The sequence below is a fragment of the Oncorhynchus nerka genome, linkage group LG10 (genome assembly GCF_034236695.1).
Source record: "Oncorhynchus nerka isolate Pitt River linkage group LG10, Oner_Uvic_2.0, whole genome shotgun sequence".
Classification (NCBI taxonomy): Eukaryota; Metazoa; Chordata; class Actinopteri; order Salmoniformes; family Salmonidae; genus Oncorhynchus; species Oncorhynchus nerka.
The window spans coordinates 57,633,196-57,650,763 of NC_088405.1; positions in this window are offsets into that span (position 1 = coordinate 57,633,196).

A 17,568-nucleotide genomic window follows, 5' to 3' on the forward strand; every position below is an offset into this window, starting at 1 on the left:
CAAGAGAATAGACATGAAGACGGAGGATGAAAAAAATAGATAGGAAGAATTGGCTTCGTGCGAGCTTCCTGGAGAAGTGGAAGCTAATGGAGAAGGTCATAGTGATTCTCCCTCCATTAGTCTCTCCTCTCAGCCTAATTGCTTACCCGAACCACAATGATTCCCTTAGACATTGCTGGGGTAATTATTGAAGCTTTAGCAAAGAATAACAACACTCTTATATCCAAGTTGATTCCCCCCTTCACTCAAACGTGTTCTAGACATAGGCTCTTTAATCAGTAACAATAATCTGTAATGAAAATAAAGGTTATGTGTGTCTGATAAAATATGATTGAGTTATACATACAGCCTACTGAGAATGCATTCTCATGAGTACTGAAACCACCAAGAGTGGGTGAATATACAGTCGCTGCTTAAAGGGATAATCCACCCCAAAACACTAATTCCTATGATTAACATTGTTAAACAGTGTTAAATAACACTTTTATGTGAATTTAAAAAAGGTAAACAAGTGCTTAATTTTGTTGTTATAACAAGGTTGTTAGCAACTTGAAAATCGCTGTGGAAATCTGTCGTAGCTCAAGTCGACTACAAAACCCACAATGCAATGCTCTCTCACTGGGCTGGCTGGCTATCTAGCTAGCTAGCTAGCAAACATAGCTACACACAATAATACCAAGGTCAATATCAGCATGTGAAGTAGCTAGCTAGCTGTTAAATTGCCTAAACACCGAGTTCAACTTGCAATTATCCTCTGCCCAGAGCGAGTGCAGAGTATGTTGCTATGGCAACAATGTCCTTTTCCATGTTTCCCACAGACACACAGGGCACATTGCAAGATGGTACTCGAAGGAGAAACTGAGTTGAATAATTTGGTACACTGTCTAGATTGAGCACCTCTAAGCGAAGTATATAGACTTTGTCCTGATTATATAAACGGATGAATGTGTTCTAGACCAGTATGCCCATACCATCTATTGGCTGATTTGATGATCTGGAGTGAAGGTCATTGATTTAAAAACGTTAGGGAATGTGATAACGTGTTATCCCCCTTCTCCAGTGATGAGAATCATGTAGCTATGACACGTTCCTACACAATTTCCTGATTTCACAGACATGCCACTTAGAACTTAAATCATGGGGAAAATTGTTATTAATCCCACTGACAGAACATAGGCGTTTCACCAAATTGACAGGAGCTTCATGATTTGTTTTACTGGGGGTGTATTATCCCTTTAAAGCCAGTGCCATGCCCTTGAATCAGTTGACTAAGGTAAATATTACATGTATGTTGGAATCTGTTTACAGTGTGTATGCGCGAGTGCAGCATGCATCTGTGGGCATGTGATACTGAATTCACAAAACATTTTCTCAGATCTTAATGCTTTGGCCTGACTGTCATTACAGTGCACTCAGATGAGGCAAAAAAAAATGAGACATGACTGCTATGGTACTGTACTTTAAAATGTACTAAATAAATAACTTTTTATTGATAATGTAATCTGATGTCAATGTATGTGCAATGTAAGAAGGATGATGTTTTATCACTGAATATACTGAACAAAAATATAAACGCAACATTAAACAATGTCAATGTTTTTACAGTTTATATAAGGAAATTAAATTAATTGAAATAAATTCATTAGGCGCTAATCCATGGATTTCACAAAACTGGGCAGGGGTCCACCGACTGGGGAGCCAGGCCCAGCCAATCAGAGTTAGTTTTTTTCCCACGAAAGGGCTTTATTACTACTGAATCTCAAGACCAATATTATGTGAATACCAATATTCTGTCAACATATCACGGCAATGTCATCCAAAAGCTCTATGACTGTGGTGCTAAAAGTACATTTTTCTGCACATGGGTATCAGACTAAAATGTATAAATGCATCTAACATAATGTTGTAGTCAATATCTCTTTTTTGAGTGTTCATATGCAATTGTGGAATCAGTTGTATGGAACAGCTCTTTCAATGTTAGACCGGTCTGTTGCCACTGGCAACTAAAAAGATACAGGAATTCTATTGCAAAGGTAACATAAAGTCAGTTTTGTGTAGTATGGGGATGTATGTTCCTTCCCTCACACAAAACATACTTTCTTACACACACGCACACATGAATGCACAAACACACACACACATGCGCGCACGCGCGCACACACACACACACACAGAGACACACACACACACGCACACACGCACATACAGACGACATATACCAGGATCGTGGTGAAATGCTATATTAGCCGCTCAAGGGACTGACTCTCGACTCAACCATCTCTCACAGTCTCACGTCAAAATTAGACACTCATCCATGTCTCTCAAACATCCAATTTAGAAGTGTTTAAGGTTAAGTGTAGGCATTAATAAAAATCGCAAAAACACCTTTTTATTGCTGGAGTCAAACATGCAACCTGAGGCAGACTCTTACACCCATTTTCCATCCTTGTCCACAACGCCCTAGCAAAACCAAAACCTACTTGAAGGTAACAGCACTCACTGTTGCCCCTAGTGTCCAGTTTCAATGTCATCTCCCGACATCCTCAGAAATGGATGGACTTCTAATACTTGGCTGCTCAGTTGAGTTTTTTATGTGGCCATACTGTTTAATTTTTATTGGCGTTAGCTTGTATTTGCAGAAAATATAAAAATTACATTTAGTTCATGATTGTTTTCCAGATGTAATGCAATAACACCTTTGATTCTCTCAGTCCAAGCCTTCCACTAAGACCTTTAAGCAAAACAGATGTGAAGTCTGGGGATGAGCTGTCTCCAGACTTCTTGGAGTTATTCACTGGCACTAACATATGCATTGGAGAAAGACAGAGCAAAGGCAGGTGAATTAGTCCTTGTTCATACTGTAGTACAAAATAAGGACAGTGGTGGTCTAACAGTTTAGGTTGTCAAGGATGACTGTCAATTTGAGACCAGTGGAGTCAGGAATCAATGGAGGAAGAATTAAGTAGGGAGGAAAAGCATGCCAAGGGAGAGACACCAATGATTCTTACCTGTTTACCAAGCATGTGCTTGGTCAGAGAGATAGAGGAATCCAGAGAGAATAGTATTGACGGCTTGTTGGAGGAGGTGTGTGCAGTATGCTTGTGTTGTTGTGACTCATGCAGGGCTGTCCCTAGCCCTTTGGGGTCGCTAAGCAAGATTGAGGTGGGGGGGCCCACATATTGCCATGTGGCGTAGAGAAAATTTAGCAGTTTTAAAACAAGTTTTCTGCAAATCTACACATTTGTGATCCGTTTAAAGTAAGTAAGTGTATGTCGCATATCACTACTTCACAGAAGAGGAATTTGAACTTAAAAAAAAAAAATCGAAATAGATTTTTTGGCAGAAATGCCTTCTGGAACATTTGAAGTTTTATGTGCCTTAATAACAAACTTCTATGCCATCTGTAAATACAATCACAATTGTTAAATAACAAGCCTAGTTGGTTTAGCTAGGGAAATATACAGGAACCTTCCTGCTAGCCATAATTGGCTGAGATAATGGATGAGCTGGACATACCGAGAGAGGAGCTCAGATTGGTCTGCCACGTAGCATGCTTCTGTCTGTAACTTGAGCTATGTGTGGATAGTCCCTTCTACCGTGGCTTTGTTTTGAAAGATATCATGAAGAACTGAACAAGTTTTGCTACTGCTCTCAACATTGCTGCCCTGAAGTTAATAACGCTATCAACAAAGCTCAGTGGGAAAACGTTGTGATGGACTACTTTCTGGAGGATGATTTTCCCATGCTGACTCTCTCTGACTGAAAATTAATCAGACAATGAGGAAATCCCTGATTTAGGTAGAAGTCTCCTGATGACAATAGTGAGGAAGAAACGGTGTCATTGTCACGAAAGAACTTGACCAAGTTCTGAAATCAGTGGAATGCCCGGTGGAAGCAGAGAGATTATTGTCAAATGCGGAGAGAGTCCAAAAAGGAGAACACAGAAAGAAGGCTGTTGTATAAAACACCTGTCTCCAGATTACATGTTCAAACTAAAGGCAACTATGGCATCCATGACAGAGGGAGAAGTGCTCATCCATGTTGTCGTGACGTTGTATTGATTTTACAACAGTCGCTAATTAATCAATTTCCTCTACAGTCTCATTCTGAACATCGCATAATCTGGGAATCTGCACAAACCCGAGTCCCACCAATGAGTCCGTACTACACCAATTGAGTTGATTATTTATTTACTAACAAGCTAAAATGATAATACAAGATACACATACACAAACACACAGTCTAGGCTATTGATTAGAACTACAACGAAACAGCTCCGGTCAACACAATATGACACAAAAAGAGAGAAAGTACAGAAGAGAAAAATACACTTGGTTGCATTTGCCAGCTATGCTTATCTTAACCCTAACCTTGCCCCAAACTGCCGCTCTTATAGGTCAGAATATAATGATGTAATTACGTGTTGAAGGTCTCCGATGGGGGTCTCTGCATGGACCGTTTCGGCTGCTCAGATGATGCACTTCTCTGGTGTAACTCTCTGGTTGTCCTCACGATGTCAGTGTCCTTTGTCTTAGCGGTCTGTTTCCTCACCCTTGTTCTGAAAGGGGTCTTTTGAGAACAGCCAGCCCTGTAGCTCAGGGATCACGGGGTAGGAATGAAAGCAGTGTAGACACACGATTCGATGGAGAGTGGTGACCAGGTGGTCCTGCTTGAATTCACCCTCTTAGATGCAACTACTCATCCGTAGCATAGATAGATAAAATGTTGCTTTGTCTTCAACTTCGTGCCGCGTTTTGGGATTGCTGACGACTCAGAGCTTGGCTGCAGCTCGGGTGCTTAGTCTGGACGTAAATTCTTAACTCACAAGTTTTATACCCGTGGGTCAGAAATGTGAGTTTCCGCCTTTAGGGCAATTCTGTCACGACTTCCGCTGAAGTTGAGTCCTTGTTCGGGCAGGGCTCGGCCGTCGGCGTCGCCGGTCTTCTAGCCATCATCGATCCACTTTTCATTTTCCATGTGTTTTGTCTTGTTTTTCCTCACACATTTGGTTTCAATTCCCTCAATTACTTGTTGTGTATTTTATCCTCTGTTCCCCCCTTGTCTTTGTGTGGGATTGTTTATTGTAAGTGCTTGTGCACATGTTGATTGGTGCGCGACGGGTTTTTGTACCCAACATCTTGTTTTATGCTGTTGGTTTTTATTAAACTTTTATTAAACTGCTCCGGCTATTACCAAGTTCTGCTCTCCTGCGTCTGACTTCCCTGCCACCGGTTACGCACCCCTTACAAATTCTCTGGGCATACCAAGTTACGAGGCAAGATATGGATTTTAATCAGATCCAATTTAGACAACTAACTTCACATTTTATCGTTACAAAAACATTCTCTTTGATCTGGACATTTTCCACACAACGTGCAATATGCAAACAGCAAGCATATACTAGGATAACTCTTACAGTTACAATGTTTTCATTATAACGTTGTCCTTTAACTTTAGCTAGCTAACATTACGTGTATGATCTGTGTAGGAGCTCTAGAAAGATGCCTGAGTTCCCGAGTCGTAATTAGAGTTGGATGACCATTCAAATCGATTTTTTCCAGTCTGAATTTCTGTTGTTGTTGTTGAGTTCCCAGTTGTTTTGGATCGCAGCATTAGAGTAGGGATTAGGGTTAATTGTTCAGCTAGCTAGCTACATGTCTAAACAAAAGACTCCACTATGCAAGGTACCATTTCACTGTACTGTTTACACCTTCTGTGAGCTGTTCATGTGACAAATCAACATAGATTGTATTTGATATAGTGTGTGTTTACCAGAGACGGTAATGTAAAGAACAACATTACCTGAACCAAAGTCAAGTTAGGATATAGGCCAACGACTAGATAGTTTATTTTTACTACTACTTCTTGCCTCCACTTTCAGTATTGAAATCTTCAGTTGTTAACTACACTGTGAATCCTGAAAGAGATGGGTGGGGTTAAGGCTTAAGCAGTGGTGGAAAAAGTACCCAATTGTCATACTTGAGTAAAAGTAAAGATACCTTAATAGAAAATGACTCAAGTAAAAGGTAAAGTCACCCAGTAAAAACCTATTTGAGTAAAAAGTGTTTGTTTTATTAAAAGTAAATGTCATTGCTAAAATATAATTAAGTATCAAAAGTAAAAGTAAATGTATCGAACGTCTCTGGAGTGACCTGAAAATAGCTGTGCAGCGACGCTCCCCATCCAACCTAACAGAGCTTGAGAGGATGTGCAGAAAAGAATGGGAGAAATTCCCCAAATACATGTGTGCCAAGCTTGTAGCAGCATACACAAGAAGACTCAAGGCTGAAATAGCTGCCAAAGGTGCTTCAACAAAGTACCGAGTAAAGGGTCTGACTACTGATTTAAATGTGTAATTTCAGTTTTTTATTTTTTTAAACATCTGCAAAAATGTCTAAAAACCTGTTTTTCCTTTGTTGCTATGTGGTATTATGTGTAGATCAATGAGGGAAAAAACAATTTAATCAATATTAGAATAAGGCTGTAACGTAACAAAATGAGTAAAAAGTCAAAGGGTCTGAATGCTTTCCAAATGCACTGTAGATTTTAGAAAAATAAAAAAAAACAGGTGAGAAACTCTGTGTCCCAGAATACATTATATTGTTGTCAGACTTGTTGATGCATTCTGTTATGACTGAAATGCAGTTTAATGTGGAAATGTTAGATTAGTAAACGTGGCATGCCTAACATACATCACTCATGTCATTGATTCTTTTTGACTGGTTTTAATGTTTGTCTCCTTCACTCCAGCCAACAAATGATCTTGCATCCATCACGGCAGAATGGTAAGAGGGGAAATCTTCCCCAACCTGATATGCATCACTTTGAGCAGAGAATTCCATAATATTCTTCAAAACAGCCTCTCACTCAGTCTTTTATACAAAATGCATCATTCATTGTGTGAAAGTAGCCTACAACAAAAGCTACTTATGGAATACATACAATATTAATGGTACAAGTAGGAAAAGGGTGTGAATGGGGATGGAAAAAGGTACAATTTTACTTTGATATTCTAAGTGGATTTGCTGGGAAATTACATAAAGGTCTATCTTGAAAGAATGTGCTTTTTCTTGTGGTGCGTGGGCCAAGCTCTCATGCATGTATTTTTTAGACTCTTCCACTAGGGGTAACAGATGTGCAGTCTGATGGAAGAAATAGTAGGGCTCTGATTTTCTGATGTCTTAGGCTGCGTTAAGGCTGCATTCACACAGGCAGCCCAATTTTAATATGTGTTCACTAATTGGTCTCTTGACCAATCAGATCAGCTCAGAAAAAGATCTGGTGTGATTGGTCAAAAGACAAATTAGTGGAACAAATATCAGAATTGGGCTGCCTGTGTAAATGCAGTCTTTCGCCAGCCCTATTCTGATCTTTTTTTTCACTAATTGGTCTGTTGACCAATCAGGTCAGCTCTGAAAAAGAGCTGATGTGAAAAGATCTGATGTGATTGGTCAAAATACTAATACTATTGGAAAAAATATTAGAATTCGGCTGCCTGTCTAAACACAGCCCTAAATCAGCATGGCTATTGGCTTTTTGAAGCCTAATTAAACTAAAATCAAGACAACCAGATTGTGGGTGGGGAAACAGCAGCAATTAAGCAATATTTAATGAAAAACACTAATCGCCATCTGCTATGGCCTTCAAGTAGGCTTTAAACAAAGCTTCCCAAACAACAATCATACTTTAAGTCCAACAAATATTGCAGTGACTTGAAATTTAGGACTGAGATTACATACCACAGTAATAATTATGAGTATGACTGTACAGAGAGGACTGTAATCCTTTGCCACACATTTGAACAGCAGCCAGACAATTTGGCCAATAAAAAAACTGGCCGCTGGCCAATAAAAGACTGTCCATTGTAAGATATGAGACATTATACAGCACATTGGGAAAGTATTCAGACCCCTTGACTTTTTTCACATTTGTTACTTTACAGCCTTATTCTAAAATGGATTAGATAGTTTTATCCCCTCATCAATCTACACACAATACCCCATAATGACAAAGCAAAAACATGTTTAGATATTTTTGCACATGTATATGAATAAAATGAAATATCACATTTACAGAAGATTCAGACACTTTACCCTGTACTTTGTTGAGGCACCTTTGGCAGCGATTACAGCATCAAGTCTTCTTGGGTATGACGCTACAAGATTGGCACACCTGTATTCGCGGAGTTTCTCCCTTCTCTGCAGATCCTCTAAAGCTCTGTCAGGTTGGATGAAGAGCGTTGCTGCACAGCGATTTTCAGGTCTCTCCAGAGATGTTCAATCGGGTTCAAGTCCGGGCTCTGGCTGGGCCACTCAAGGACATTCAGAGACTTGTTCCAAACCCACATTATTGTTCCATTGTTCCAAACCCATTATTGACCACCTTAAACAGACAGATGTGTGCCTATCCAAATCATGTGCAATCAATTGAATTTACCACAGGTGGACTCCAATCAATATGTAGAAACATCTCAAGGATGATCAATGGAAACAGGATGCACCTGAGCTCAATTTTGAGTCTGATCGCAAAGGGTCTGAATACTTATGTAAATAAGGTATTTCTGATGTTATTTTTAATACATTTGCAAACATTTCTAAAATCCAGTTTTTGGTTTGTCATTGTGGGGTATTGTGTGTAGATTGATGAGAGAAAAATGTATTTAATCAACGTAACATAACAAAATGTGGAAAAGGGGAAGGGATCTGAATACTTTCCGAATGCACTGTATATCAGTCAAAAGTTTAGACACACCTACTCATTCAAGGGGTTTTCTTTATTTTTACTATTTTCTACATTGTATAATAATAGTGAAGACATAAAACTATGAAATAACACATATGGAATCATGTAGTATTTTATATTCGAGATTTGTGGAATTTCTTTCCTTAATGCGTTTCAGCCAATCAGTTGTGTTGTGACAAGGTACGGGTGGTTTACAGAAGATTATCAGGACTCAGAATAAGACCCAGATGGTGTCAGTTTGAATCACAGATGTTTATTTACAAAAGGGAGCAGGCATACGACAGGTCAAGGGTAGGCAGAGGTCAGTTATCCAGGGCAGTATCCGTAAGGTGCAGATCGGCAAGCAGGCTCAGTGAATCAGGGCTTCATGATTACATTTCTGCAAAGAAACCACTACTAAAGGACACCAAAAAGAAGAATACTTGCTTGGGCCAAGAAACACGAGCAATGGACATTAGACTGGTGGAAATTTGTCCTTTGGTCTGGAGTCCAAATTTGAGATTTTTGGTTCCAACCCCCATGTCTTTGTGAGATGCGGTGTGGGTGAACGGATGATCTCTGCATGTGTATTTCCCACCGTAACGCATGAAGGAGGAGGTGTTATGGTGTTGGGGTGCTTTGCTGGTGACATTGTCTGTGATTTATTTAGAATTCACACTTAACCAGCATGGCTACCATGGCACACTTAACCAGCATGGCTACCACAGCATTCTGCAGTGATATGCCATTCTATCTGGTTTGGTTCCCCATTTATTTTTAACAGTTCAATGACCCAACACACCTCCATCCAGCGTTAGGGCTATTTGACCAAGAAGGAGAGTGTTGGAGTGTTGCGTCAGATGACCTGGCCTCCAAAATCACCAGACCTCAACCTAATTTAGATGGTTTGGGATGAGTTGGACCGCAGAGTGAAGGAAAAGCAGCCAACAAGTGCTCAGAATATGTGGGACCTCCTTCAAGACTGTTGGAAAATCATTCCAGATGCAGCTAGTTGAGAGAATGCCAAGAGTGTGCCAAGCTGTCATTAAGCTGTCCGCTCAAGAGGAAACTTCTTACTATAACCAGTGCCTGTAATCTGCTTAGGTTATTAATCAACCTACCATGGTGTTAACAAACACTACAGGAACAAGATCATCCACATGTATCGATCACATTTTTACTAATACTGTAGAACTTTGTTCTTAAACTGTATCTGTACTCATTGGATGCAGTGATCACAATATAGTGCCTATATCCAGGAAAACCAAAGTTCCAACAGCTGGTGCATGAGAGATCATACAACATATTTTGCTGTGACTCTTATATGGATGATGTTAAAAATATTTGTTGGTCTTATGTGATTAATGAGGAGCATCCAGACGCTGCGCTTGATGAATTTATGAAATTGCTTCTTCCAATTATTGATAAACATGCACCTGTTAAGAAACTGACTGTTAGAACTGTTAAGGCTCCATGGATTGATGAGGAATTGAAAATCTGTATGTTTGAAAGAGATGTGCAAAAGGAGTGGCTAATAGTTCTGGCTGCACATCTGACTGGCTTACTGCAAATTGAGAAATTATGTGACTAAACAACTAAAAGAAGAACAAACTGTATTATGAAGCCAATATCAATGAGATAAAGAATGATGGAAAATAACTTTGGAGTACTTTAAATGAAATTGTTGGCATAAAGAAAAATCTAATCAGATGGCTTATTCATCACAAAACCATTTGACGTTGCCAATTATTTCAATAATTATTTAATTGGCAAAGTGGGCAAACTTAGGCAGGAAATGCCAACAACGAACAGTGGGCAATTGTATTCATGCAACAACAACAAAAAAATCATGAAAGAAAAGCATTGAAAGTTATTGTGTGCGAGAGGTGGACAATTATTGTTATCGATCAATAATGACAAACCTCCTGGAATTGACAACTTACTGATGACAAACCTTCTGGCATTGACAAGCTACTGAGGATGGTAGCTGACTCTAGCCACTCCTATCTGTCATATTTTTAATCTGAGCCTAGAGGAATGTCTTTCTCCTCAGGCCTGGAGGGAAGCCAAAGTAATTCCAATACCCAAGAGTGGTAAAGGTTTGAAAAGCAGACCTATAAGCTTGCTGCCAGCTCTTAGCAAACTGTTGGAAAAAATTGTGTTTGACCAAATGCAATGCTATTTCTCTGTAAACAAATTAACAACAGACTTTCAGCATGCTTATAGAGAAGGGCACTCAACATGTACTGCACGGACACAAATGACTGATGATTGGTTGAAAGAAATTGATAATAAGAAGATTGTGGGATCTGTACTGTTAGATTTCAGTGCAGCCTTTGATATTATTGACCATAACCTGTTGTTGAAAAAAAACTTGTGTTTTGGCTTTTTAACCTCAGCTCTGAATCCACGATATGGCAATCTATCTAATAGATCTCAAGCTTTAATGGAAGCTTCTCTAATGTCAAACATGTGAAGGGTGGTGTACCGCAGGGCAGCTCTGTAGGCCCTCTACTATTGTCTATTTTTACCAATGACCTGCCACTGGCATTAATCTTTTCATGCGTGAGTTCCAAATAACGATCACCCCAGGTTGAGTTTTTTTATGTACGTGATTTTAGAATGTTCTCTCCATTCCAGAATGTGATCGTTACGCAACGTTACGCGCTGCGGATTTTATGGAATGGTCTGCCTACCCATGTGAGAGACGCAGACTCGGTCTCAAGCTTTAAGTCTTTTTTGAAGACTAATTTCTTCAGTAGGTCCTATGATTGAGTGTAGTCTGGCCCAAGAGTGTGAAGGTGAACGGAAAGCCACTGGAACAACGAACAGCCCTTGCTGTCTCTGCCTGGCCGGTTCCCCTCTCTCCAGTGGGATTCTCTGCCTCTAACCCTATTACAGGAGCTGAGTCACTGGCTTACTGATGCTCTTCCATGCCGTCCCTAGGAGGGGTGCGTCACTTGAGTGGGTTGAGTCACTGATGTGATCTTCCTGTCCGGGTTAGCGCTCCCCCTTGGGTTGTGCCATTGCGGAGATGTTTGTGGGCTATACTCGGCCTTGTCTCAGAATGGTAAGTTGGTAGGTAGTTGAAGATATCCCTCTAATGGTGTGGGGGCTGTGCTTTGGCAAAGTGGGTGGGGTTATATCCTGCCTATTTGGCGCTGTCCGGGGTATCGTCGGATGGGGCCACAGTGTCTCCCGACCCCTCCTGTCTCAGCCTCCAGTATTTATGTTGCCGTAGTTTATGTGTCGGGGGGCTAGGGTCAGTCTGTTATATCTGGAGTATTTCTCCAGTCTTATCTGGTGTCCTGTGTGAATTTAAGTATGCTCTCTCTCTTTCTCTCTCTCTTTCTCTCTCTCTCTTTCTTTCTCTCTCTCGGAGGACCTAAGCCCTAGAACCATGCCTCAGGACTACCTGGCCTGATGACTCCTTGCTGTCCCCAGTCCACCTGGCCGTGCTGCTGCTCCAGTTTCAACTGTTCTGCCTGCGGCTATGGAACCCTGACCTGTTCACCGGACGTGCTACCTGTCCCAGACCTGCTGTTTTCAACTATCTAGAGACAGCAGGAGCGGTAGAGATACTCTGAATGATTGACTATGAAAAGCCAACTGACATTTACTCCTGAGGTGCTGACATGTTGCACCCTCGACAATCACTGTGATTATTATTATTTGACCCTGCTGGTCATCTATGAACATTTGAACATCCTGGCCATGTTCTGTTATAATCTCACATTTACATTTTACATTTAAGTCATTTAGCAGACGCTCTTATCCAGAGCGACTTACAAATTGGTGCATTCACCTTATGACCTCCAGTGGAACAGTAGTGCATCTAAATCTTTTCAGGGGAGGGGGTGAGAGGGATTACTTTATCCTATCCTAGGTATTCCTTAAAGAGGTGGGGTTTCAGGTGTCTCCGGAAGGTGGTGATTGACTCCGCTGTCCTGGCGTCGTGAGGGAGTTTGTTCCACCATTGGGGGCCAGAGCAGCGAACAGTTTTGACTGGGCTGAGCGGGAACTGTGCCAGTGGTAGGGAGGCGAGCAGGCCAGAGGTGGATGAACGCAGTGCCCTTGTTTGGGTGTAGGGCCTGATCAGAGCCTGGAGGTACTGAGGTGCCGTTCCCCTCACAGCTCCTAGGCAAGCACCATGGTCTTGTAGCGGATGCGAGCCTCAACTGGAAGCCAGTGGAGGGAGCGGAGGAGCGGGGTGACGTGAGAGAACTTGGGAAGGTTGAACACCAGACGGGCTGCGGCGTTCTGGATGAGTTGTAGGGGTTTAATGGCACAGGCAGGGAGCCCAGCCAACAGCGAGTTGCAGTAATCCAGACGGGAGATGACAAGTGCCTGGATTAGGACCTGCGCCGCTTCCTGTGTGAGGCAGGGTCGTACTCTGCGGATGTTGTAGAGCATGAACCTACAGGAACGGGCCACCGCCTTGATGTTAGTTGAGAACGACAGGGTGTTGTCCAGGATCACGCCAAGGTTCTTAGCGCTCTGGGAGGAGGACACAATGGAGTTGTCAACCGTGATGGCGAGATCATGGAACGGGCAGTCCTTCCCCGGGAGGAAGAGCAGCTCCGTCTTGCCGAGGTTCAGCTTGAGGTGGTGATCCGTCATCCACACGGATATGTCTGCCAGACATGCAGAGATGCGATTCGCCACCTGGTCATCAGAAGGGGGAAAGGAGAAGATTAATTGTGTGTCGTCTGCATAGCAATGATAGGAGAGACCATGTGAGGTTATTTATAGCGAGAATAGGAGAGGGCCTAGAACAGAGCCCTGGGGGACACCAGTGGTGAGAGCACGTGGTGTGGAGACGGATTCTCGCCACGCCACCTGGTAGGAGCGACCTGTCAGGTAGGACGCAATCAAGCGTGGGCCGCGCCGAGAGATGCCCAACTCGGAGAGGGTGGAGAGGAGGATCTGATGGTTCACAGTATCGAAGGCAGCCGATAGGTCTAGAAGGATGAGAGCAGAGGAGAGAGAGTTAGCTTTAGCAGTGCGGAGCGCCTCCGTGATACAGAGAAGAGCAGTCTCAGTTGAATGACTAGTCTTGAAACCTGACTGATTTGGATCAAGAAGGTCATTCTGAGAGAGATAGCGGGAGAGCTGGCCAAGGACGGCACGTTCAAGAGTTTTGGAGAGAAAAGAAAGAAGGGATACTGGTCTGTAGTTGTTGACATCGGAGGGATCGAGTGTAGGTTTTTTCAGAAGGGGTGCAACTCTCGCTCTCTTGAAGACTAGCCAGCGGTCAGGGATGAGTTGATGAGCGAGGTCGGAAATGGTCTGGAGAAGAGAGGAGGGGATAGGGTCAAGCGGGCAGGTTGTAGGGCGGCCGGCCGTCACAAGACGCGAGATTTCATCTGGAGAGAGAGGGAGAAAGAGGTCAGAGCACAGGGTAGGGCAGTGTGAGCAGAACCAGCGGTGTCGTTTGACTTAGCAAACGAGGATCGGATGTCGTCGACCTTCTTTTCAAAATGGTTGACGAAGTCATCTGCAGAGAGGGAGGAGGGGGAGGGGGAGGAGGATTCAGGAGGGAGGAGAAGGTTGCAAAGAGCTTCCTAGGGTTAGAGGCAGATGCTTGGAATTTAGAGTGGTAGAAAGTGGCTTTAGCAGCAGAGAGAGAAGAGGAAAATGTAGAGAGGAGGGAGTGAAAGGATGTCAGGTCCGCAGGGAGGCCAGTTTTCCTCCATTTCCGCTCGGCTGCCCGGAGCCCTGTTCTGTGAGCTCGCAATGAGTCGTCGAGCCACGGAGCGGGAGGGGAGGACCGAGCCGGCCTGGAGGATAGGGGACATAGAGAGTCAAAGGATGCAGAAAGGGAGGAGAGGAGGGTTGAGGAGGCAGAATCAGGAGATAGGTTGGAGAAGGTTTGAGCAGAGGGAAGAGATGATAGGATGGAAGAGGAGAGAGTAGCGGGGAGAGAGAGAGCGAAGGTTGGGACGGCGCGATACCATCCGAGTAGGGGCAGTGTGGGAAGTGTTGGATGAGAGCGAGAGGGAAAAGGATACAAGGTAGTGGTCGGAGACTTGGAGGGGAGTTGCAACGAGGTTAGTGGAAGAACAGCATCTAGTAAAGATGAGGTCGAGCGTATTTCCTGCCTTGTGAGTAGGGGGGAAGGTGAGAGGGTGAGGTCAAAAGAGGAGAGGAGTGGAAAGAAGGAGGCAGAGAGGAATGAGTCAAAGGTAGGCGTGGGGAGGTTAAAGTCGCCCAGAACTGTGAGAGGTGAGCCGTCCTCAGGAAAGGAGCTTATCAAGGCATCAAGCTCATTGATGAACTCTCCGAGGGAACCTGGAGGGCGATAAATGATAAGGATGTTAAGCTTGAAAGGGCTGGTAACTGTGACAGCATGGAATTCAAAGGAGGCGATAGACAGATGGGTAAGGGGAAAGAGAGAATGACCACTTGGGAGAGATGAGGATCCCGGTGCCACCACCCCGCTGACCAGAAGCTCTCGGGGTGTGCGAGAACACGTGGGCAGACGAAGAGAGAGCAGTAGGAGTAGCAGTGTTGTCTGTGGTGATCCATGTTTCCGTCAGTGCCAAGAAGTCGAGGGACTGGAGGGAGACATAGGCGGAGATGAACTCTGCCTTGTTGGCCGCAGATGCAGTTCCAGAGGCTACCGGAGACCTGGAACTCCACGTGGGTCGTGCGCGCTGGGACCACCAGATTAGGGTGGCCGCTGCCACGCGGGGTGTGGAGCGTTTGTATGGTCTGTGCAGAGAGGAGAGAACAGGGATAGACAGACACATAGTTGACAGGCTACACAAGAGGCTACGCTAATGCAAAGGAGATTGGAATGACAAGTGGACTACACGTCACGAGTGTTCAGAGAGTTAAGCTTACGTAGCAAGAATCTTATTGACTAAAATGATTAAAATGATACAGTACTGCTGAAGTAGGCTAGCTGGCAGAGGCTGCGTTGTTGACTAAGTAGGCTAGTTGGCATTGGCTGCGTTGTTGACACTACACTAATCAAGTCGTTCCGTTGAGTGTAATAGTTTCTACTGTGCTGCTATTCGGGGCTAGCTGGCTAGCTAGCAGTGTTGATTACGTTATCTCCACCCGGCATAGCCAGAAGAGGTGGTTCCTCTCTAGGTTTCTTCCTAGGTTCTGGCCTTTCTGGGGAGTTTTTCCTAGCCACCGTGCTTCTACACCTGCATTGCTTGCTGTTTGGGGTTTTAGGCTGGGTTTCTGTACAGCACTTTGTGACGTCAGCTGATGTAAGAAGGGTGTATAAATACATTTGATTGATTGATATTGTCGTTTCTGTCAGCTGAGAGTTATACAAATATGACAGCTTGTGTTTCAATCTTTCCTCAGTTAGTGCTAGGACAAATGTAGCCTAGATTTTTCCGGTTTGGATGATTTTGTTATGCTGTAGATACTTCTGTGAATGTCTGAACATTGCATCCAAAAATAAACTGCTCACATTCTGGACATAGCTTTGCAAGGACTGCGTTTGTGCAAAATGATTCTGAAAAAACATTGGCCCTTCTAAATAAGCGTTCTAAATAAGCGTTCTAGTCACACCGGTTTGATCATACGCTATAGGGACCATTGTAGAATGATCACACCCGTGTGTTGGCATGTGTGAAAAGGTTAAACAAAGCATGTGTGTCCATGTATGCTGATGATTCAACCATATACGCATCAGCAACCACAGCTAATGAAGTCACTGAAACCCTTAACAAAGAGTTGCAGTCTGTTTTGGAATGTGTGGCCAGTAATTAACTGGTCCTGAACATCTCTAAAACTAAGAGCATTGTATTTGGTACAAATCATTACTTTAGTTCTAGGCCTCAGCTGAATTTAGTAATGAATGGTGTGGATGTTGAACAAGTTGAGGAGACCAAGTTACTTGACATTACTTTAGATTTTAAACTGTCATGGTCAAACATATAGATTCAATGGTTGTAAAGATGGGGAGAGGTCTAGCCGTAATAAAAAAGATGCTCTGCTTTTTGTCACCACACTCCAAAAAGGATGTTCTGCAGGCTCTAGTTTTGTCTAATCTTGATTATTGTCCAGTTGTGTGGTCCAGTGTTGCAAGGAAAGGCCTAGTTAAGCTGCAGCTGGCCCAGAACCGAGCGGCATGTTCTGTTCTTCATTGTAATCAGAAGGCTGATATAAATACTTTGCATGCCAGTCTCTCTTGGCTAAGAGTTGAGGAGAGACTGACTGCATCACTTCTTTTTATAAGAAATATTAATGTGTTGAAAATCCCAAATGGTTTGCATAGTCAACCTACACACAGCTTTGACACATACTTATCCCACCAGATATGATATGTAGGCCATGTGTGCCTTTTAAAAACATTTACGTAGCTCTGTCCTTGAGCTGTTCTTGTCTATTGATCTTCTGTATTATGTCATTCTGTATTATGTTTCATGTTTTGTGTGGAGCCCAGGAAGAGTAGCTGCTGCTTTTGCAACAGCTAATGGAGATCCTAATAAAATACCAAATACCAAGAACACAGTGGCCTCCATCATTCTTAAATGGAAGAAGTTTGGAACCACCAAGAATCTTCCTAGAGCTGTCCGCCTGGCCAAACTGAGCAATCGGGGGAGAAGGGCCTTGGTCAGGGAGGGGACCATGAACCCTAAGATCACTCTGACAGAGGTCCTGAGGTTCTCTGTGGAGAAGGGAGAACCATCCAGAGGGACAACCATCTCTGCAGCACTCCACCAATCAGGCAATTATGGTAGAGTGGCCAGACAGAAGCCACTCCACAGTAAATGCACATGACAGCCCACTTGGAGTTTGCCAAAAGGCACCTAAAGGACTCTCAGACCATGAGAAACCAAGAATGAAGTCTTTGGCCTGAATGCCAACCATCAGGTCTGG